Here is a 25,043-nt window from a genome sequence, read left to right on the forward strand (position 1 = left end):
TAACCTACATCATTCTCAACCCCCAGAAAAGACAGGAATGCTTGGTTTTGTTCTCTGTCTAGTGGTAGAAAAGCCAATAGTACTGAGTTAATTGCTCCCACCAGTCCTCCTATTGCTTTACCCTAAGTTTACAGACACTGAAATTTCTGTAGTACAAATGCATGAAAACTAAGCCAACTAACCGAAAAGTTATCTGTTTCATGGTTCTTGCTCAAATTAAATGGAAATTATGTTCATGCACAGATAATATGTGCTGATCTGGGCCCTAAGGCAGAGATTGAGAACAATCCCTTAACTGCATATATGCATACGTGTGTGTGTTTTACAATAATCTCTTACCTTGGGCAAAAAAGCGTAACTTGAGTCATTTGTTTGCTCAGAAAAAAACATTGGTGTGTTCATGCTGGCTGATTGGAATACTCCTATTTTGGGTGCCTGTAGCATTCTCACTGGTAGAGACCAGCACAGCCACATGGTTTTTCTTCACCATCCAAAGTCCCAGACAGGCAGTGGAGAGGGGATATGAAGGCTCAGCTGCTGAGTGATCCCCCTGACCTGTCAGGACATCCAGCAGACACCGTGGGGCACAAACTGACCAAGGGGGCACAGACCCCTCAGTCTGACAGCTCAGCCACTGCCTGCCTGGGCCACTTCAGAGCTGCACTTTTGGTGCAGTTTTCTACTTGAGGTAGAATGATAGCTACTTTTGAAGTAAGAAAAAAAAAAAGAAAGAATATTTTTTGTTAGAAAGAAACTTTAATTATGAAAGCTTGAAAACTCTCAACAGATTAGGAATCCAGGTGAGGTGACTTCTAATACCCTTACCCAGGCATTTTAGAACAAAACAGGATAACAAATTTGTCTTGTAAAGTTTCTGTCTTCAGAAGCCTTCCAAAAAGAGGCTTTACTTTTAGATTACCTCTGCTGAAAGAAGGTGTCCATAATTGCTTCTTCACATTTTATATCTGCACATTGGAAGTGCCAGGCGTCTTTTCCAAACCAATTTTTCAGGATTAAAATGACAGTAGCTGCAAATTTATTCAATAAACAAACTACCTCCTTTTTTTTTTTTTTCAGTTAGAATAAAACCATCAGTACACTTGCTTAACTGTAGTGCATTTCTAACACACAAAGGAGTCAAGAGCAGCAGCAACTACATTAATCATTTGATTTCTCAGAAGACCTCCTGCTTTGGAATGTACTTCCTTTGGCATTCTTGGAGTGCACTGTACTTTTCTGTGTCTCTAAAGTGGGTAGTGCAGAGATGATGAAGCACAGCTTTAATTTCTATAGAGCACAACCTTTATAATGATTCCTACTCCCATATAGCACTTCCTGCAAGAATAATTCAAAATGGCTTTGGGATCTTTCCCCTTCACATTGGATGAATATATCAGCCCCATAGTTATGTTGATGGCCAAATGGCAGCTGACACCTACTAAGACATGATGAAGGGATGTACAAATTAATGTGTTTGATAGCAAATCTCCAACTCATAAACAGAACATCTTGTCCTGTTGTGCGGAGACGTGAATCTGGTTTGTCTACCTATTTATCAACATCCTGTCTCAGAACTGTTCAGCAATTGGGGGTGTAGCTCTTGGCACCTGCCTACATCAGTAGCTGTAATGTCTGCAGCATGAAAGGACTGAGAGATTATCATCGAGTGCCCTGAACACAATTTGAAATTAAATAAAAGGCTTTCTCCTAAACTAGACAGAATTAGAATATGACTCAGCACAAAGCTCAGGGACCAAAATCGCTTCTGATTTAACTTCACTGAAGTTAGAAGCAAAATCAGTGATGTATTGGCCATATTCTTATATTTAGGGTCTCCTTAAGGTCAATGCAGACATTTCTTCACCGCATTACTTCATTACACTAATTTTAGCTGCTTTCTTATTCTAGTACAGTTGGTACCAGTTACAAGGACAATAACAGCGATCCCAAAACTTTGCAGCTGCTCTGTTCAAGCCAGCCCTGGAGCCTGACCACCAATTTAAAACACATCTTTATTATAACACAAGATGCTGATACTTGTTTACTAACTTATTATCCCAGCAGTTAGTAAACAAGATGTCACATGAATAATTAATACTTCCCAAAAATCTCATAATTATAATCTAGTGGTACTTCTCAGTGCATTCCTCTGACTGCTGATCCAAGCATCTGCAGGTCAAATAGTTGTCAGAAATTAGCTAATTATATCCTTTCCCATGAGGACAAAAATCTTTAAATTTAATTAAAAGACCTTAACTCCAGTCCTGTACATTGAGGTCTATTTCCCATGGGATTTTCTTCTGTGTTATTTCTTACAGCAATAGGCTTAACACTCATATTAGCAGTGACTCTCATCTGTGGGTCAGCTTCTTGCTCAGCATTGGTTAAAAGATAATTTCATCAAATGAATCTCTTTCTCATCAACTCATCTTGCTACTTCACTTTCACCACAAAAAAAATAAAAAATAAAAAAAAATATATATATATATATATATATAAAATATATAGATAAAGAATCACTAATGAACCATCTGAATTTTAAAGCTCATTTTGCACCAGTATGCCTCATATTTCAGGCATCAAGCAAAAGATACACTCACAACATTTGGTTTGATGTGTCAATCAACATAGTTGCAAAGGTCCCAAAAAATTATGAAAGGAGTGAAAATGTTAAGCAAAAGGCACATCTAGAGTTGATTTGGTTATGTAAAGTAGGCGGAGCTAAACAGATTATGAAACCAAAATACTCCTCCTACTACTTCATAGGTTTTCAATGGAAGAAATAAATTACCTCAGCATTTCCACCACGTTAGAGAATTCTATAAATCTATGTATTTTTGCTTTGGTGTAAGCATGCATTTATTATTAAAGTATGTTTACCACTATTGACTCTTTTCCAAGAAGACAGATTTATTACAAAAATCTAGATATTAGCAGAAAAGAAGAATTTAAGATGGCTCTGTTATATCTATATTTACTATAATACCTGGATTAGGAAATCTAAAAAGAAATAATTTTCCTGCAGTTCACTGTAATGACTCTAAATTGGTTATACTATTGTTACAGAGCAGAGATTCAACCAGGATTCTTAACTATCAAATTTCTCTTTTTTAGGGCTGTTAGACTGCCATAAGTTCTTTTACATTGTTCAAAACTGACAGCTAGCATTACATAATTGATAACAATAACAGAAATGCAATTTGGCTTTATCAACAGTTTTGCTCTTCAGAGCTCTACCAAGTCAGATTAAAGCAGATACTTTTGATGCAGAGGTAATAGGCTGTTTCTCTTCAAACCTCTTTGTGGACAAGGAAACCTTCATAACAACTCTCTTTTATATGGAGAAGGAAGGGAGGGAGGGAGGAAGGATCCTTAAAAATGTTCATGGGAAATACTGCTTCCTAAGCAGATGCACTTAAAAGGAATCAGTGGAAATATAAAACAAGTCCTCTTCCTCACTAAGCACAGCAGATTCTACAGCCAGGATGATCCATTTTGAACTTTAAAAAAAGGTTAAATCTTGCATGCTACTCTCTGAACCACTCATTGTGCACCTGAGCCTGTGTGTTGCAAGATTTCTGCAAGTGCTGAGTCACAGGAAGGGCTCAACACAGAGAATTAAACACCTGCAATCCTGGCTGCTCCAAAGCAATCTGTTTTCAGCAGGTTAGGAGGTATTTTCTGCTGTCCTCTGCTCTTGAAGATCAGTGAAAAACCTGCTTTATACAACAGAAGGGGACAAAGATTTCTGTCAAACAAGCACCGAAGGACTGGGTGTACTGACATTCTTTCAGCTGACAGGTAGGAAGAATTCAACTACGAACAGTCCAGCAGTGCTCCTCAAACTTCTACTGCTGAGATACTTTGTAGAGAAAGCTGAGTGATATCAATTTTTTATCACAGGCCCTCCACCTTAAAGACAAAATGACGGCATAGTGGAAAAGTTCAGAAGCACAGTGGAAAGAGTGCTGAAAGAATAAGAGCAAGCACAGTAAAAAGACTGATTTTCTCCAGGCAGAGGCAATACAAAGTGTGATTAATATGGGAAAGGGAGAAGGGGGCTCCCCACCTCTCTAACACACAGGATGGACACTTTGATCTGAGTCACTCCTGGTGTGAGGCTGAGCACAGGGGATAAAGTCAGACTATAAATCTTAATATCCTAGCCTGTTATGATGCCGACTAATTTATTCTAGATTGAAGAGAAGGGGTTATAAAAACAAATTTATGGCCACTGTATTTATTATAATTCATTTTCCCCACAGTGAAAGCATAGTGATTTGGAAAAAAATTACCTTTCTAGAAGTACCTTTTTTAGCAGCCAGTTGCTGCATTAAGGTGCCTGGCTGCATCCAACATTTACGCAGTAAAGAGAGCAGAGTCCTTGTACTCAGGAAAGGAGTGATTTCATCAGTCACAGCAAATCTGGATGACTCAACATCCCAGGTGGTCTTTTCTTTCTTTTAAATATCCATTTTATCCACATACAGATAAGATTTGATATTTCTGATGTAAAAACAAGGCTGACATCAAAACTGCTTGCTTATGTTTAAATGGATAAAATAATATCTGTTTCTCTAGTAAGTGTGTGCCTGCACCAAACCAACCTGTCACAGGAATACTGATTTCCCTGCTAAGCCCCTCTGCTCTCAGATCCTGAATAATCCCTATATTCAAATAAATGGTGATTACAGCTGAGTCTTACTGGCATCAGCACCAGCTCTGTCTCTGATAAGAGAGAAAAGTGAGTATCTCACAGTGCTCAGGGAGGTGAGGAGGATAAAGGTTCAGAATTTTTGTGCACTGTTTTAGTTTCCAATAACCTTGATTCTGTTTCTCCCTTCTGCTGCCCAAAAACACACTCCTCAAGATATGGGTGCTTTCTAATAAGGAAGGCATGGACCAAAAAGACCTGAGAAAAGTTTTTAAAATAATCTTCAGACTGGCATCTCCTTCCTTACAACACGCAGGATTGTGCTGTAGCTAATATTTCTGTTGAAATATATTGAGATACTGAAACAATGAAAAAATACATTGATATTTCTTATAACTTTATACATTAATTACTATAAAAAAGTCCCCAAAACAACACAAAAGTTATACTTAACATGTGGATTGGCTTGTACTATTTTCTCCCCTTCTATACCTTATGTTTTTCTTCTAAAATGGTAACAATTTCTGGTCTGTAAATGTAATTTTGATCTAGTCTTTGCAGACAGTTGAAGAGGTAGCTCCCTGTAATTACTTCCTCAATCACTCCCCATAAATGAAGTACTCCAGGCAATGCTAAAAGTCCTTTTGATCACTGGAAATACCATAAATTTTAAAACAAGATTTATAACTAATTTCCCAATAATTACATTTCCTACTAATTTTCAAATTGTCTTTACATGAAGAAACTCAAAAGTATTGGGGTTTTATAAGAAGTAAAATCTAATGTTGTACTTGAGGAATTTTATTTAAACTGCTTCTACATTAAATTATGGAAGTCTTCCAGCTTTACATTTTTGCAATGGAGAGAAAAGGTTTAAGGGGCTTCAACAGATGTGACAGGAAGCAACCAAAAATGATCCAGACAAGTCTGAAAAATGTCCAAACCAGCAAAGGCAAAACAATTTAGTTGTGATGATCACTGGCTGAAAGCAGAACCTGAACTCAGAGCCCTGATCTCTCTACCAGCAGCAGTCCCCCAGTGCCCCATCCCAATCCAAAGGATACAAACCAACCCGATGGAAACCGCACCTCAAATAGATGCCAGGCCACAAATTTCCAGGACTCTGAAGTGTTGGTTAGAAAATAAGTTCCCAGGTCTCCCAAGAAAGCAGTTTGAACCAATTAATTCTGTGATAAATCTTCAGCCCCAGTAAACAATAAAGATCAGTCCTTACTGCCTTTGGCTAACTAATCAACAGTTATCATCACAGTTTTTTGGGCTGACTTTCATCACAAAAATATGACTTCCTCTCTAAGCACCGTACCACAGCATTTCCAGCTTCTCTCCTTGCCTTGAACCTCATGCTAACATACCTTCAGGAAAGAAATAAACACCAAACAGGACTTTTGAGAAATTAAACAGAACAAATAGATTCCAGCCAGTTTTCCTCTTATTACTGTAATATACTTTTAAATCAAATATAAAAAGGACTATTGGCTATGCTTAAAGGTTACTAAATATCAAAATGTTAATAAAAAGTTCAAAAGAATTTAAAAATAGGAAAAATCCACATTGCAGGTGGAAATCTTATTCTAATCTAGGTAAGAGAGAAATATCTGCTGTGCATACAGATTTGTGAGTCAGGAACTGGACTGCAAGACAGTTCTATTCTCCACCTAGTTTGATGCCAATTAATTTCCAGCTCCATTTTGCTGTTAATTAGTGCTGTTCAGAGTCCAAGTTTTCCAAGGCACAGATTGCCAGTAACCAAGTGATCATGTAAATGAGGCTCTGTTATTAATGCTGCTGGTTAGGTTGGAACAAAAATAACAGCAGTTTGCAACTTTACATTTTTAATAAAACCTTAGTAGAAGAAAAAGTGAAATCATCTGGTCTTTAAATGGCAGGACATTGCCAGTTTTCCTACCTTCAGTAACTGACAATCTGTTTTCACTAAAGACAAGCCTATCAGAAACCATATTTTGTGCAGTAAGTCAAGGATACAAACAGTTAATTAATACCTTCCCAAGGTAAGTCTTTGGCTTTCTATAAAGAGAAAATCAGAAGTTTCATGTTTCTTACCAAGTTACTTTGTGAATGAAAAAAAGTAGAAAACTGCAATTCCAAATAAATATCCTTCTATTTGGAGACAAAGCTAACCAACAATGCACTATCCTCAAAAGTACTGCCATAATAATAATTTATTTTTTTTTTTCTGTCAAAGAACAGTGGGTTTGCCTACAGACCTGTGTATTAGGAGATAGCCCTGGTTATTCTGTGCTAAGGGTAAGCACTGGCATTGGAGTTAATGAGAGAGACAATTCTCTCTGGGCACAAATAAAGTTTGACTGCTATTCTATGAAAGGGGAATATGAAGTTTGGTAACTTTGAGAAACACATGTCCTTCAATTGTGCCAGTTTGCGTCTGGAGATTTTCCCTGTCTTTCTCAAATAAAATGCCTCATGATGAGATATAAGCAAATTGTGACCAACTATCCCTTCTTCATTAATTTGATCTCAGGATGAGTCTTTTGCCATTGGGCTTCCTTAGAATTTCCTTTGAATTCAGAGAGTGAAGGGTGAATGCTGATCATATGGACTAAAGGGGAGGCCATAGTGAATATTCAAAGTATTTGATTTATTTACCTCATCTGCTCTATATTTAATTGTTAGCCAAGATGACAGGGCTTTTAAAGTCAATATGTTAAAGAGCAATTTCAGGTACTGCTCCTCTCACATTATCCCCTGACATTTTAAAAAGCTTTTTCTCTTCACTATTGCCATATTAAAAAGCTTACTGAATGAATTCCAATGAGGGCCACTTGTTCAAACAAATGGGATAGAATTCAAATGTTAGATATTGTAGAACACCTCTGAGGAGGGTCAAAGGCATAAAAAAAGTTGCAAAACTTGACAAATATTTTTCCACTGGATGATGCTCAGTTGAGACATCTTCCACAACAGTGTCTGTAACAAGCATAACGTTGAAGTCAACATTTCCTTTTTGTGTGTGTGTTCATTAAAGTGTTCATGGCTTTTAAAACATTTTTGTTATTTGACCTCTAGACAAGAGGATTCAGGGGAAGATCCCTTTTCTACTCTAAGGCAATATTTTCATTTTTCTACTTAGAAAGTGAAAAGAAAAACTACTGCGAACTTATGTGTCAGAAGTCACCATTTTTTCCCCAAAAGGAAAATAAAAGAGAGGAAAAAAGATGAGCAGCACCTGAAAATGCATAAACCCCATTTTCCCTCCAAAGAAAGAGAGGGAGTTCTAAATACTCATTTTCCATGGGCAGTATAAAATCTTGATTAACACAAGTCCAATCCAAAATACTGAATGAGGATTTTAAAATTCCCCTCAGCAAAGTTATTGCAGGAGACCATGACAAAGCAAACTGATTCATAAGGAGATCAAATATCAACTGTGCTTTTGCAGACTCTCAAAGTTCATATATAAGATTGGAACGAATCAGCTGATTTTCAATGCAAGGACTTTTTGTGCATTTCCCCTTATCCAGCCTCTCAAAGCCTGTGGGACTGAGTGTCTCTGAGCAATTCATCTACTTTTGCTTTACATCTGTCTTAATGGAAGAAAGCATCTAATGCCAAGACTTTTATAAATAGCAGCACTTAAATCCAAGATAAGCACAATTCACAGTGCTGTACTCAATGGGAATATTCCTCTAAGGCTTTGTAACCTGTGTGTAAAACTGTGTTTCAGGCTGAAATCTGGCATGTGTGGATTTCATGAGAATGGAAATCAGTGGTTCTTTTAGAGGACAATTAGATGAAAAAGTAGTGGGTGTCTGCTTACCCAGACAGAAACACCAGCTTTACAAGTTAATGTTTTTTTGCTAAGTGATTACTGTCTAGCATGTACAAAACCCATTAAGAGAAACTGAGTTCATATTAATGTGGAAGGCAATAGCCCAGGCACACTATTAATGAACAGAAGAACAGGGGACTCCAGGCTTGGACTAAGTAGCACTTGCACCCATGAAACAGTAGAATTACTGAAATAAAAATGTTTCAAAAGTAAATTATCAGTATCTGAATATGGTTTTCTGAGATGAAACCATGAGGTAAGCTGGAGAAAGGGCACAGTTGCTCAAAATTACTGCTGATTAAAACCCTAGCATGCCCTTCAGATACTGGGAATAACTAGATATTTACTGTGCTGAAGACTATAAAGATCTAGGGAATAAGAAAGCAAAGCACTCAGATCATATTCCCTGGTGTTTCTCTAAAGTTATTTCCTCTTTGATTCAGCTGAAGTAGTGCAAAACAGATCACAGCAACCTGTGATCCACCACCTGTCTGCAGAAGCTTTTGCACAGTTAACTGGAATAGTTCTTCAGTAACCTTATTGTATCAACATGGAAACACAAGACATTAATTTTCACCACAAGGTATATTGTCCTTTTCATATTATTTTATGTTTTTATTTCTCTATGCCTTAAAAGAGGTAATAAACTAACAAGCACAGTAGATGCATATGAGAGATGTTTGATTTCCTACTAACTGTCACAAAAGCATAAAGCCTGCATATTAATATTTAAAACCTGAGTGATAGAGACAGAGCTATGCACGTAAATAACACTCTATCAGAGAAGTGAAAGCATCATTCCCAATTTCATATTCCTTTTTATTTGTTATTGCACAGACAATATTGAATAAAGGGAGATTTCTAACTATTTTTTTAAATTTCTATTTCTAAGATTCTCCCAAAAAGTCTTTTTTCCTGCATGCCATTGTGGATGACACATTGGCATAACAGGGTACCAACAATTCTAAACTCTTCATGCACCTCTAGCATAGATCGAGTCCAGTCCTTGAATTCCCAAGGAGACCCACTGAAAAGAAAACAAGTATTTAGGATTAGAAGCACTATTCAGCTTTCTGCTGTTGCATCAACCAAAGATAGGATTGGATCTTTAGGCCTTAATTTAATGATTTAATTTATATTCAGGGACGTTTTTAAGAGCAGAATTCCTTTGGTGTGTACTCTCCACAGTGTGAGACATCATGCAGTGTTGATATTAGCACCTAAATGAAGAATACTTTCTTCTCTAGTGCCTATCAGGTACATTTAATGCACCACAGAACTTTATTGTCTCTTCCCAGAAAGGAAAAGAGAGTGGAGCCTGTCAGGCCTGCTTGCCATGGTCTGTCTCCACTGCAGCTGGAGTGCTGAGTGGAAGGAGCAGGGAATGGTGCTTGGAGCCTCTTAGGAGGCTCACTGGAGCCAGGGTATCAATGTGTGAGCATCGCTCCACGGCCTTGCCAATGCAGGGCTGCTCCTCCAGCACATCCCACACACCATGAATCACAGCCCAAAGTACCTGAACCAGCTCCCAGGAGTGTGAGCCAGGTGTCCCATCCCACCCACACCAGACCAAGTCCACTCAGAAGACACCAAGCACACCCCCTAAACACAAAGCCTGGCAGCTGCTCCGTGTGTAGCTGCCCTATTCTGCACTAAACCTGCCTCTGTGCCAGGGCTCTGCCCTGGCTGCTCTCAAACCCGAGTGACACAGCATCAGAAACTGCCTGCTGAGCTCTGCCACAAGGCTCCTCTCCTCTTGGCATCCTCTGCATTTCTGAACGTTAATAAAAAAATTCCACTTATTATTTGGTCGTAATTAGTCCTTAAGAGTGCTTTGCAAACACAGCTAATTGATTAAGTAGCCTATGCAACAGAATCAAAACACTGGTTTTAATTAACCACCTTAAACCCCATAGCTCATGCAGAGTTAAAGGAGCCTTTTCCATCAGCTAGGTACATAAGAGGAGACGAAGGAGAAATAAAAAAGGTACAGAACAATTTCTCTGTGAGCATTCTCTGCTAATTATGTTGCCTTTTCCACCATTCAGTACAATTTCATACTAAAAAACCCCTCTTTTTTCCCCATAGAGTAATTTATATTAACAAAATGACAACCTTAGTCTTGGTTCCTAATCTTAGTCCCACAACTCCACTGCTTGTATTTCACAGAGGTTCAATGTCTCTAAAGGCAGCACCTGCAGGTGCCACCTGCCCTACCCAGGGCTCTGGCATCACTGAGCATCTGCAGAAGGATCCCACACATTTAAATGACAGACATTTAAATCATCCTTATTTCCAGCTCAGGTCATCCCTTTCTCTCTAATCAAACCACACTTTCCTAGTTCAGACTCTCAAATGCCTGTGTTTGGGATTTCACACCCAAGGGGGTGGAGATTTTACTGGGATCTAGTAACGTGTAAGCCTGTTATGTGTTTAAACTTCTGGGCATGAAAGAAGATTTGTTAATTGCTCATCAGTGTGACTCTATGACAAAGCATAGCAATGACCTCTTGACTCATGCTCAGGAGTTTAGAGCTTATCACCAGCAGGGCTCAGGCACTCTGTATCCCAACACTGGGGGAGGAGAAGAAAGATTGGGTTGCATTTGCATTTTTCAGTTTGCACTCTACATGCCAGAGGAGAAAGGTTTGACTTTTCAGTCCAGCTCTTTGAAATTTGGTATTCAAATGTGGATTTGTCTCCATGTTGTAAAAGCAAAGTACAGAGGTTGCTCATAACAGAGTGGGGCATCTTCCAGTACAGAAATGGAACCAAGAGAAAGGATAAACAGCACAAGGATGAACTTAGGCTAAACCTGTACTCCCCTGATCCACTCAGGTTGTGTATTTATCTGTCCATCTAATATAAATCAGAGAAACCTTGAGGCTCTGGTACCAACAGAGACCCCTCTGCCCTCTCTACCTGTTATCTTTGTACTTGCTGCTGTTAAGTCCAGCAGGAGGCAGTGGATGTGACCTGGGCAGACACACTGTAACCCTTAAGATCCACTGGATCTTAGGAATACTTTGCCCATTAAAACCTGCCTTGGGTACTGACACTCCCCCACAACATTCAAATTACAACTTTAGAGACAGACACGAGAGCTGGCACCTGGTGACAAAAATTTAAACATCAGTACCATTGTTTTTTTTTAATATTACTGTCTAGAGAGAACACCAAAAAAAAATGAATACAATTTTCTATTTTCATTGTTTGCACCAGTATTTGAAAGAACACTAAAGTCATTAATGCAGTACAATTCCTTTTGAAGGCAATAGTTTTCTTTTCACTTTTTCTCATGGGCAAAAGCTAAAATACTAACCTGTAGTGTACACCTCTCTGGAATGAAATCCTGCACATATTCCTCTAGAGATTTACAGTGTATACATAAAGAGTTACAAATGGTAAAAGAGAAAATGTGCCTATATTTTCCTATACACGTTCAAATCTTTCCTTTAGAGACACTTAAATTCTCATAAATTGCCCCATGCATATGAAGCTTTCTTTTTAAATCTTAAGCAAATTCCACTGCTTTTCTATTGCATAATGAAATAGCCAGTCATGCTGAGGAGGTGATGTTAAGCTTGCCTGAGCTTGCAGCAATGGCTGAGAACATTTCATAATTCAGAAATGCCATAAAATCCTTCATCACAAAAATTCAATTTTTTTTAATCCCCAGAAGTCTCTAGGATGTATCTAACATTAAACCCCCAAAACAAGAAACCAAAACCAGGTATGTTCACCTCCTGTTCTAGAGTCCACCCTCATGTAGCTCTATAAAGAAAATGTATTGGGGTTTTCCATTTCTTCATTTGAAAGTTATCCCAGTGTAAAATATACACACACATATGCACCATCTATGAAACTTACCCCTTTCTCTTCTGAAAATGGGCATTTAGTCCCAGTTTTGTGTAGGAAATAATTAATAGAAGATCAAGCTCTGTTTTTTAGTTTGTTTTGCAAAGGACCTTTCAAAAGACAGCATGCTATTTATTTAAAACACAAGAAATCAAGTAAGAATAGGTAATTTTATGTGTAATATTCACTATGAACAGCCAACAATGAAGCTCCTCAGTTGTGTCAGTTTATTTCAGATGTGTTTACTTTAATTGGCTTACACCAGTGTTTCCCATCACAGAGCACTCTGTTCTGACAAGTGCTACAGACATTTGTTGCAATTTTGCTGCTGTGAGAGCCCTTGCTCAGCTCCAGGGAACAGGAGGAAGTTAAAAGACCTGGTGATGTGGCACCTGGGGACATTATTTACTGCTGGACTTGGCAGTGCTGGCTTCGTGGTTGGACTCAATGACTTTAAAGGTATTTTCCAATCTAAACTATTCTGTGATTCTATGTCCTGGTCTATGCAATCACTGAACATGAAGGGAAGTAATGCCTATAAAGGATAGCATCAACCCCAAAGACTTGAACACAGTAAAATATTTGATTGTAAACACGCAAATTTTTTCCTATGTCCACAGAGAAATTATTTTATAAAACAAAACTGAATACAATACTTTTTATAGCAGTATAATTGCTGACATTTACATTGTATCTCTCAGCAAAGAGAATGTGCTCAACAGCCATAGAATGTAATTTTTTAGACATTTCTCAGAGTTCAAAAATTTAGTATTTGTTGGTTTTATAGTCTTCTGGGGAGCTCATCTTGTTAAGGAACCCTCCCTGAGTAAAAAAAACAAAACAAAAAACAACAAAAAACCCAACACAAAACCAAAAAAAAAAAAAAACCAAAAAACTTTTGCATTCTGAATACCTTCTACTTTGAGATCACACCAGGCAATAGTCCCTTGTCCAATTCCTCTCCAGATCCAGTTCAAGTGAAAACTGGCTGAATGACCAGGTCTGGATGCTTGTGATCAGCTAAAGAATGTTCAGCTGGAAGACTCCCAGAGCTTAATATCATCTAACAGCTTCACATTAGTGACCTGCAGAGCACACCCTCAGCACATATCCTGGCTGCCTTTGGAAAAGCACAGAGGGAAGCCAAGGGAGGAGATCCTTTCTCTCTGCTTGGCGCTGGTAAGGCCTTGTTTGAAGGACTGTACCCAGTACTGGGCTCTGCAATCTGATTTTGCACAATATTGCCTCTCAGTGGTAAGTCAACTTTCTTAGTTAATTTGATGGGACTTTAGTCTATCTCCAAAACTCTCAAAAATTACAGCAACATAACAGGTCTATAGGAGACCCTCAAGAAAAGCCCTGTGTACAAAGTGTGACTGAAGCCCAGATTTTTCAACACCTCCATCAAACAGATCAATGTGATATTTCAGTTCACTGGTTCTGCTATTGTTAAGCTTCTACTTTTTCTTGAGTTGCTTTGTTTTTCATAATTTCCCCCATTTAACTCTCTCTGCTCTTCCCAAATTGTGAGTCAAAGTCAAGATCCAGCAAAACATCTCCTTGCCCACTACATCACAGAACGTGCCTACACCTGAAGTCTTCCTTGCCCATGAAATGAGCTTTTGCCATCATGGAGCCACATGAACAAGGATGAAAGACACCAGAGATGAGTCAGAAGCAAAACTGTTCTTGTTCTTGCCCTGTGCATTTAAATTTTGCCAGCCACCATTTGCCTGTGTGTCACTCTCAGTAGTGACAGCACAGCAAAATGATGACTGGTGAGATGTGGCATGAGCCAGCTGCTAAGACTGAATCCTGAATATCAAATGTCAGCTGTAGAGAGGCCATGAATAAACGATGTGCAGTCACTTTCTCTCTCTTGGGAATCACCCAGTATTTTCAAATACTTAACATAAGCATAGTTCCAAGGATGGGATTGTAGATCCTGTGCTCACAGGAACCTTCCCAAGTGCTTGACACTTCCTTCTGAAGAAAGATGAATCCTCTGTCTGGAAAAGAAGAAATTAAATATGTTGTCTGAAAGGGGCATATCCTAGCAACTTGCCCTCATCGTGCTGGTGTACAATAGCTCACTACAGCTTTCATCAGTGCTGGTGTAATGGTTAAGCAAAAGTGACTTGGTATTTCTGGGGTTCAGTAATTGGATTTGGAACCTCTAACCTCCAGGTCACAGGGTCAGATCCAGCTCCAGTTCATACAGTCTGAAAATCATTAGTACCAGAGACCTGTTCACAGCATATATGAAATGAATGTGTGGCTTCAGCCCAGTTGCTGGTGAGAATGAGTCCCTTGTCGACCCTTTCAGCAGAAAAGCAGGGGATTAAACGCCTTAGGAACACAAGTTAGTTTTTTCTCCAGAAGGGTGGTCTCTTTGGTCAGGGTTGAGACAATTTATCTGGTGAGTTCTTATTGCTGCCTGCTTTGCAGTAGTCTTTATGAGTATAACATTTCAAGCTTGAGGTCTACATCTTTCAGAAACTTGAGAGATCCTACATTTATTTTGGATAGAATAAAAAAAAAATAAAATCCACATTTCACCTTACTTAAAAAATTTCTTCAGGTCAGCTACATTTGATTCTAGTTTTTCAGAGATCTCAGCAGGCCACAAGTTGTAGCAGCACTGTAGGCTGGACTCATAGAGGTGCCTATATCCTTGTGCCTTGGATTAAGTTGCACTACTGAAAAAGTCAGAAATTCCCACCCACCCCCCCCCTCAAAAAAAAAACCAGAGGGAAGGGGAAGGGGGACTCCATAAGCATTTATCTAACAGTTGCAAACTCTTTCACTCGAGCAGGATGTACCAGCCTCATACTCAGGCTGTCTCATCCTCTGTTGGATTCTCCACCTCTAACTGCAGCACACACAGACAGCACTTTTCAAGGGCAAAAGTGAGTGTGAGCAGAGGTGAACCTGGCTCTCTCTTGTCATGACAATCACTTTAACCATAAAAATGTTCACAATAAACACTAAGCCCATAGAAATCACTTTTTTTTAGAAGATTTTAAAGCCACCCCTAGTTCCCCAAAAGTCATGGGTGTGTAAGATTTTCAGAATGCATGATAAAGTCAAACCTTCATTTCTCAGCACTTTAGCAAAAACAAACACCTTCCTCTCCCCAGATGAAATTCTTAAACTTTACCACACTTTTGTGGACATTTTGGCCTTTTAAAAACCAAAGTTTAAACAACATGGAGAGCAAGCCAGTGCAATTGAAATAAAATTAAAAACATAAACAGAACTGCTAAGGAGAGACTTCAAAAGACATAGAAAGCACTAAAAATTCTTTTCTCTTGCTTTACAAACCATTCACTGAATCCCAGTTGTAGACGAAACATTCACAGAATCCCAAATGTAGTTCACATGCGCTTTAATACTTGTTTAGTGTGATTTTTTTTATTTTTTATAATCAGTTTTGAGTTTATTTGTATTGCGTTTGTTTCTCATAAAGCATCTGTTCTTCTGTTTCTTTTTACATGACTGGCACTCTCCTAGTGTAAATGACTGGACTGACATTTATTGGATTGGGCTTCACATGGAGCACCTGTGAGCAATATGTGCTATGTGTGACTTTCTTATGCAGCCCTAGTAATTTTAATTGTTTTTGGCATGTTTTCCCTGCCATATACTGTAACTTGACCTTTGCAAATATTCATTTCATTTTGATGCTTGTGAAATGAAGTAGACTAATATTCCAGAAGAATAAAGTCCTCTGTTCAGTCACAGAAAGAGATACAGAAAATGTAGTGGCAGCACAATGTGGTTTTGAACAAGAGGTTCTTAGAATCCTTGGGAAAAATGTGGTATACCTATTGGATAATGTAAATGTCTGTAGAGCATAAATGGCATCAGGGAAGAAGGTGGTCCAAAAGAAAAATGTAGGAATATATATCTATAAAAAAAAATAAAAAGAAATCTCTTTCTCAGTTATTAGGAGTCACAAGGTCTGATTATTCTTTTCTTTTCCTACCTAAGCTTATAGCACTGCTGCAGATACTATTATAGAACATTTAGTACTTCTATGTTTTAGCTTTTTTTAAAAGAGCAGAGCAGTTTTTGCAAAGCCTCTTGAATTGAGCTAATAATTTATTACTTTTACTGAGGTAAAGCTGAAGTGACAGAGTTTTTCCCAGGACACAAAAGAGGCTAGGAATAGACAAGGGATCTGAAGTCAAGAGTTCTTGAGTTCTGTTCTCATGGAAAACAATTAGACAACATTGCCTTATAACTGGAGAAAGGTATGCAAGAGCACTGCTCCACAGTTTGTGGAGAGGATTTCTTTAAGGAATTTCATCCACCACACCAGGTATATTAACCCTTCCAGATTGTTCTCTGCAGTGTCTTGCTCTAACAATGAGAACAGAGAAAAGTTTGAAAATCAGAGTGTAGAGTACTGTCAGTCAAAACCATTCTAGTTACTGGTTGAGATGATTTAACTTACCTATGACTTCAAATTATATAAGCCAGACAGAATTTCAGTTGCATGAAAATAACAACAACTTGAGGGTTTTAAAGTATTTCTAGTTCTTGCATTCTATAAATGGTAATCGAGCTCTGGACTCCTTTTTAATTAGAAGAGTAATGGAAGACACTAATTAAAAGCTGTAAGCATCTCCTCAACTACCAGTTTAAGCAATAATGTATTATTTATTAAACACCCTGGCTAGCTGGCACGGTGCTCAGAGGGGCGCGGATCTCGTGGCAGCAATGACAAGCCGATGACACAGTTCCTCCTGACAGGCAGTGCTAATGAGCTTTGGCAGGGACCACCCTGCTCCGAGCTCAGAGGCTCCAGCCACAGGCCTGCACTGAGACTTCACCACTCACACTTCCCCAAAGGAGACAATATAAAAGCAAATGGGCTCAGGCTGCAAAGTGCTTATGGAAAATGAAAGTGCTATGAGAAATCACGTGGCACTGTTCCTCAAAAGTCACAGGATGTTTTATACCCACAATAAGGCTGCTTTATAATGCCACAGATCTAAAGGTGCCTTGCACTAAATGAGAAGCTGACCCACGATGTTTAGCTCGTGAACATTCAAAGGCAGTGCCTTGTTACTACTCACTTAGCAAGGGTCCTGGGTCAGAATGCAGTGCGTGTTAGACAGCTGAGTACCCATAATAGCTAACAGCCCATCACCACGGAATAATCAGCAGCAGTGAAGAAATACTGTGAGCTGGACTTACACCTGGTGCAAACTGAGAGACCAGAGGACAGCAGAAGGCAGCTGAGTCATGCTGGCTAATAAGCTTATGGTATATGATCCAAACAAATCTCTTGTAGTTTTCCATAATTATTACATTTATATGTTTGACCTCATTTTAAATTCATAAAATAAACGGAAAAATACTAACATCAGCTTTAAATCAGTAACAGTATTAGGCCCAGGATTATGACCTTTTCTTCCTATACAGCTACATTCTGTAAAATGAGATCTATTGGTTTCATTTCCCCAGCACAGCATCCAGAGAAGCCTTCAAGTAGAATTATTGCTTCTATTAAAACATGTACCATCTTCTAACTCTTCCCTTTTTCTCAGTTTAATATGAAACAATTGAGAGTTATATCAATACATTAGAAAAGAATTATTTTTATCAGCATCCTCAGAATTCGTGATTAATGCAACAACCTCTTTCCTCTAACTGAAGATGCCACAGGAGGTACTAGTCCTTCTTGAACAATTATGTAATTTAAGCTTTGTAGAGTACACATTTTTGCAAAGTGGTCAATAATTCCTGGTTAAGTAAAAGCATTCCTTTCAATCAATACAAGTTTCTAAGTAAACTAACACATACAACAAAAACCACAACAGTCTTGGATTTTAAAGGCACCTGCTTACAACAGTGTATGATAAAAAGCTGATTTACTACACTATTAATAGAATACTAATATATTCTATTAAATCTATACTGATGAATATTGTGGGACCAATTCCCCCCTCACTAAAGCAGATGCAGGATATCATCCATACATATGCACTACAGAGATGCTGCTCCTGCAGCACAGCAACAGCTTCATCACATTGGAAAGATGAGGAATTCAGAAGAACACGAACAAAGCAGGTCTCCAGAGATGCTGCCTGCAGCCTATTAAATAGCCCACATAGAAGTTCTCACCTAAAGGGCACAATGTGAGAGACCACTGAGGCAGAATTGCCCTCACTACTTGCATCTCAGAAGTCCCGCTCACATAATGCTGGGCTCCTCAGGGTGTATTATTCCACAAAACAACTTTCACAGACTGAAAGGAAACCTTTCAGCCTTCTAAAGATATCCAAAGAAGTTTAGAGCCTATTGACATCCACATACATCAAGAGGAAAAGTTTGTAGATACACAAAGATGAAAATGAGAGTGGCTCATTTTCAGTTTTGAGAACTGAGCCAAAATTGAGAAAATTCTTTAGTTTTTGCACTGAGCCTCTGTGAATTTTGTGAATTATATCAGTGATGTATCATCTGCGTAGATATGTCTATGGATAGAACAAGTATACTCATATGTGTGGAAATGGCAGTGTTAAAAAGAAAATAAATAACCTTACCCAACTGAACTTCCTTTGTATTTAGCAAGGGATGTTTTCCTCTGATACGTGAGAGGTTGGATGGAAAGTCAGTGTTATTAGATTTTATGCTTTTCTAGAGACATTGTCATCTGAGCCCAATAACTTTGTTTCTCTCCTCTCTTCAGGGGAATAAATGGATATTTAAAATCTGGTTGAATTTTTGTGCTGGGGGACTTGGTTATTTGGTATAAATGTGATCCATTTCTACCCCTCCCCCTTCCCTCCTGACTATTTTCTGTTCTGTACATTTTCCAATTAGGAACCCCAGTGACAGAAATCAAGTGGCAAATTACCAGCCTGAGGCTAAACTACAGCAGAAGCTAAATTTCAGTTTTAAAAATCTGATTGAAGAATGTGGGGCTTTATCTATATGCCAATGTGCAACAGGAATGTTTTCTTCTTTCCTCCCTTGGCCCTGTGAGCAGAGAATCCACTAAAAATACCAAAATGAGATCATATCAGCTGATAAGAAAACTCACAAAAGAAGCAGCACAGTAGAATTAGCGTCTCTAATACTGCAGCAGTATCTCTGAGTTACATTTCCTGTGATGAGCCATAAAAGGTCCCAGTTTCAGAGTCCCTTCTTGTGCACAGGCAACGTGCCTGTGCTCCTGGGAGAGGACACAATGTATGTGTACAAGGACTGAGGGGATGTTACACCTGAGGTCCATCACTTTGTGCTTCCTTCACATTAGAGGCCTCTATTTGGTTTTTTTAGCAGCTGCCTGTAGTTAAAGCATCACTAGCTTCCCATTTTCCCTTATGCAATCCCAGGTGGCATGTCCTATTAATTTGATCTCTCTCTGGATGAAGCTGTTGTACCTATTTGTTATATCGTGCTAACAGAGTAAAGTCAACTGCCTGGGACTAGAAACTCATTCAGAAATTCAAAAAACCCCTTTGAAACAGGCACAACATTGTGCAAATAAACAGAGAATCTGGGAACAAGTAATTGTCACATCCTCCTGAGTGTCCTGCCCCTGGCTCCTTCTGCCCAAACTGAGGAAAGAGCATCTCTGTCAGACACTGCACAAGCCACTGCCTTGGCTCCCCAGCCCTGCTGGACACCACAGCTCTCTAAGTGCTGCAGCCTGGCTGACACCCCATGGGAATGTCAGACACCATTCCATGCAGCACCATGCAGTAGCACAGCTCACTTTGGCAAGGGAGTTTCATGCCATGGTTCTCTTTTAAGCTCAGTTTTCTGCTCCACATGAACAGATCTGTCCAAGAGATCTGTGATTGTCATTTCTTGATGTGAAATGACCAAGATTTCCAGGAGACAGGTGAGGTCTAAGACTTGTGTTGAAAAAGGAATACTCCTTGAAAATCCAGTTTGTTGTGTGATCCGAGAAGGATACTGGCAGGATAGGAGACCAAAAATTCATTTCTTATTCTCTAAACAAGCTTCTGTATTTCACAATAAAGTATTTAGAGAATATCATATCTCTTTTTGTCAAGCATGACATGCAAACACTATCATCTCACCTACAGTTTATTCCAAAGATGCTGGTATCACCCTCGGAGTTATTTCTTTCTTTTTCATTGTCCATGAGTTGTTGTCTCCCAACAACACTCATGTATTTAACTGTGTGCTATCAGCCAAGTGAGCAGATATACCTGGGAAATATATGGTGCCAACAGTGCAGCACAAACACCTCCTCTGAACCTCACACAGTACAGACAAATGTAGTTCTGAAAACATAAGTACCTCCTTTCCTTCTCTTATGTGAATGTGTGCTTATAAGATTATATTTTTACTACCATGGCTGGATTGACAGGCTAAGACCCATTCTATTGCAGTTTACTGCACCAGAATAGCGATGAGCTGGCCTTGGCAGGCCTTTTGCAGTCCTTGGAGCTCTGGACTTTGTGGTCTTCTGAAACCTGACCCTGACCCTACCCCTACCCTAGGTGGAGCAGTAACAGCAGCCTTGGGCTGAGGCTAGTGCCAAGCAGAAAGGGGTAGAGGCAGCATTGTTGTGGCAGTTCTGTGCTCCCCTTGGCACACTGTGTGTAGCTACAGCATGCTTGGAGCTCTGGGCTTTGTGGTTTTCTGAACCCTAACCCTAAGTTTAGGTGGAGCAGCAAAAGCAGCCTTGGGATGAGGCTGGTGCCAAGCAGAAAGGTGTAGAGGCAGCATTGTTGTGGCAGTCCTGTGTTCCCCTTGGCATGCCTTTTGGAGCTGCAGTGTGCTCCAAGCTCTGGGCTTTTGGGTTCTCTGAACCCGAGCCCTAACCCGAGGTGGAGCAGGAGAGGCTCCATGTGGGTGAGGCTGGTGCCAAGGAGAAAAGTGTGGAGAGAGCAATGTTGGGGCAGTGCCATGCCAGCCTTGGTATGCCTTTTGCAGCTCTAGTGTCCCTGGATCCCTGGCTTTGTTGTTTTCTTCTTCACTGTTTACTGCAGCAGACTGTTGATCCAGCTGCTCTCTGTCCTGAGTGTTTCTGAATCCTCTCCTGGTTACAGGGCTGGTTTTATAAAAGTTTAAAAATTTAATTTAGTCCAAGTCACCAGGCTTAATACTGCATGAGCTTTACATGCCAGTACAAAGTATTTCTTTTAGTGATGTGTTAGCTCATTTAAACAAAAGCTAAAATCCTCTGTGAGTCTGAATTTGAAAGTTTGATTTTTGAAGTAATTATCTTTGGTTAGAGCTCCATGTGGAAGAAAATGGTGGGAAAGAATCAGAGAAAGGGTAAATAACATGAGCAAAACAGGTTTTAAAGCTGAGTTAGAGAGAAGACTTGAGGAAAAAACATTACAGAGCTGTTTTCACATCATACGAAAAGGCTTTCTGAAGAATTTTGAGGGAACTCAATTTGCTGAGCACCACTGTGGTCTTTAAAATATTTATGTAAATTTATGTAAGCTAACCCAAACCAGTGTTTACTGAATACCTTAGCAATTAGGTGTAATTCTAGCCTAAAAAATATCTGCATATGGAGAGTCTGTTATGTATGACATTTTATTAGAGGAAGTCATAGCTACTTGGCCAGATGCATGCAAGTATACAGTGAAATATATATAATTGATACTTATATCATCAATCAAGGAGTGATCAATGACAGGAACATGACCTTCACCCCACCTGGTGAAGAACTTTCAAAAGAGAACAGCTGTCATCTGCAGTCCTGAGCCTGACAAAATATTTCTCAGGCATAAATTGTAACCTCACTCCCAGTATTAGCCCTGCAATGGCTTCTCCCATGGCTCCTGCACAGGCAGCTTTGCTGAAGCTCCCTTTCCATGGTCATTGCCATTGCACGCCAGTGCTTGCTTCAGCACAGGCCACTCAAACCCCTGGTGCAGAAGACTGCAGTTTCACCTTTCACTGCAGAGAGAGGGACAATGGCAGGCTGGACAGGGACCCTACAAGATCATAATGACAACAAGTGAGCAAGACAAGGAGCAACTGTGGAAAACACATTACTATGCACAAGAGCCTTTTGCCTGCATTAATTTAGACATGTACAGAGTCAGGAGGCTCCAGCACGATAAGGGCAGAATCGATGGAAACTACTTTTTCATTTAAAATTAAACTATTGTTGCTTTAAAAAGCAGATCTATTTTTCATCTTGTCCACTCAGTTCTACTAACAGACAACAGGACACAGAGTAGTTTCATATGGCTCAAATGTTCAATATCAGATGCAGATTGCAGATTGATGGATCAAGTTACTGGGGAGGGCAGGGGGTTATTTCTCTTAGTCATAATGAAAATGTAAAGAAGACAATCCAGTAGCATTTAGGGAGGGAAAGAAAAGGAGAAAAAACAAGAAGGAGTAATTCGGGTCACATCCACTGAGCACAGAGTCATTTCCAGAACAGCATCCAAGTGAGTCACAGGCAGCATGAGTGAAAAGAGGGGGGCAAGTGATAAAGTAGAACTCATGTGGCCTTTTTAAGCTTTTCTGGCAGAACAAGAAAAGTAATTACACACTGTCTCAGCAAACATCCGTGGCACCACCTGGTGTATTCTCAGAGAAATCCCAAGAAGGGATTTTTCATCTTAACCTTGATAAGTGCTGTACTGGTACCAACTCTTTGCATTATACGCAATTTTGAGAAGGAATCAGCCTGGGAGCACTGAGTGAAACGCAGGCCCTCTGAGACATGCAAGTGCTGGAAGTCAGCTGGAGAGTGTCTGGGTAACAAGAGCTCCAAAACAAGAAGGGAAGGAAAAAGGCTGCTAAAACTGATTCCAACACCATGAAGTGACAAACATATGAAATCTCCTAGAGCCTGGAAAAGAGAGGGCAATGATGAATGTCTCTGGTGTCTCAGCCAGTGTCATCGTTCCTCAGGCAATGCTGGGCCTTCTTTCTGGCTGTGTGGGGCAGCTTCCCCCTTGCTTTGCCTACCACCTTCCCCAAAGCTGGCATGCCTTTATCCACAAGGATCCAACAGCTTCCTAACTGGGGTCCAAAATACATTAATTGCTTTAACAAGTAATTATGGTTCCTGAATTCCTGAACTGCTGCTACTACCAAAAGTAACTAACCCATAAATAAATTCTCTGAGCTCTCTGTTTTGGGTCTCAGCCCATGAAAAAACTTTTGCCATCGTAATTACCCTGACTGGGGAATCGCTCTAAACACACTCCTGCTTGGTCACATCATCAAGTCAGCAGCTGGTCTGTAGAGGCTGATTCCTGTGGAATAACCTTGCAGCGAGATTTCTTTGGACTGAATGGGTATGATGACATCAAGAGAGTTGAAATTAGCACACAGTTCATTCTTTATATCAGAGATATCCCATTTTAAGCCTCAAGAATCTGAGTGGCTTCTGTGTTTGAGACATTCACGTGTGCACATGCAGACATAAATGCATGTGTTTATATATATAAATATAAAAGTATTTCTTGAAATAAGTATATTGGTGAACAGATGAATTTGTGAATCAGGTCACTTGGATGTTTGCCAGCTTGAATAGTTTTGGCAAGATTCTTAGGCTTGAAAACAAACAGTAGTGTCTTATTAGAACTCCAGCAGACTTGAATGAGTTTTTGCATATGCATAAGATTGAAATATAGTGTTGTGTAACAAAATGCCAAATTACCAAGGAGGTATTTAAAATGATCTTACCGATTTATGAAGTAAAGCATCCATTTTTCATCCTCAAATTTTACTTTGTGTCCAATACAAAAGAAATAAAATAAAAATACTGCAAGTTAGACATTGGGAAGAGATGTTGCAGAAAGAATAAAAAGAGAATTTTCCTGATGGATTCCTTAATCAGGTACAAGTCACTGGTGAACAATAAAATGCATTGAAGATTGCTGTAGAAATTAGGTCTTGACCTGAGTTGTTGAAAAATAGTTCAAAGCAAATTGAAAACATAAATGGATTGGGGGGGTGGTGGGGGGGAAGAAAGGGGGGAGGAGGTTTCCAACTATATTTCAGAATAATGAAGACAAAGTCTATGTCATACCAAAGGCTAACACTAAAATTAATGTTACCACCTCTATAAAAATAGATAAATTGCTTCACATCTAGAATGTTGTATCTAATGCATGATATAATGCCACAAGAGACTATCATACACAAAACTCCCCTCTTTTCAGCCTAAATGATGTTCAGGTCATTATGACACCTGGCAGCCAAATCTGAGAACTCTGAGGTAAAACTGGCATTCTGTGCTTTATCTTTTGTGCTTGGAACCTTAAGAGTATGCAGAGAAAATATGGGATAAGCTCACCTAAACACTGCATTCCATACTGAACATGATTTAAATCACCTTGATACTTTTTTTAATAGTTCTACAGATGTACCTGGCCAAAATCTCCCTCACACTAGCATATGCCTGTAATTGCTCTCCTTAGATTACTGAATATCTCCAATTTGAATGGACCGAGGCCAGAATTTGATTCACAGAAGTTATCTGGATTGTACTTTATTTGAAATTAAAGAATAAACAGAATTTTTCATAGTCTCTGTGCTTTTAACTTGTCAGAAAACAAAATTAGTACTTGTGCTTAATGAACATTGCTACTATCTCAACTAATCAGTTGAGTGAATTGATAGTGGCTTTTATTTTTTGTGGGCTCATTTTATTTTTCTTTTTCCTCAAAACCAGTTAATTCTAAATGAAACTAGCATTCATAAAAGGTGATATGTTCATAATTA

At 39.2% G+C, this 25,043-nt stretch overlaps 1 long non-coding RNA gene across 16 annotated transcripts in view; it reads right to left on the reverse strand.

The window, feature by feature from the left end:
- LOC111934127 (uncharacterized) overlaps window positions 1-25,043 on the reverse strand; it is a 244,390-nt gene that overhangs the window by 19,057 nt on the left and 200,290 nt on the right. For 11 of the 16 annotated variants that reach the window (XR_015275610.1, XR_015275605.1, XR_015275606.1 and 8 more), the window contains one exon: window positions 12,546-14,350. The exons of 4 other annotated variants lie outside the window; for them this stretch is intronic. This is a non-coding gene — a long non-coding RNA (uncharacterized LOC111934127). Of the gene's footprint in view, window positions 1-12,545; window positions 14,351-25,043 lie in introns of those variants that run through there. One more of the 16 variants, XR_015275607.1, reaches the window with a different exon arrangement.

The sequence above is a fragment of the Cyanistes caeruleus genome, chromosome 13 (assembly GCF_971803275.1).
Source record: "Cyanistes caeruleus chromosome 13, bCyaCae1.hap1.1, whole genome shotgun sequence".
NCBI lineage: Eukaryota > Metazoa > Chordata > Aves > Passeriformes > Paridae > Cyanistes > Cyanistes caeruleus.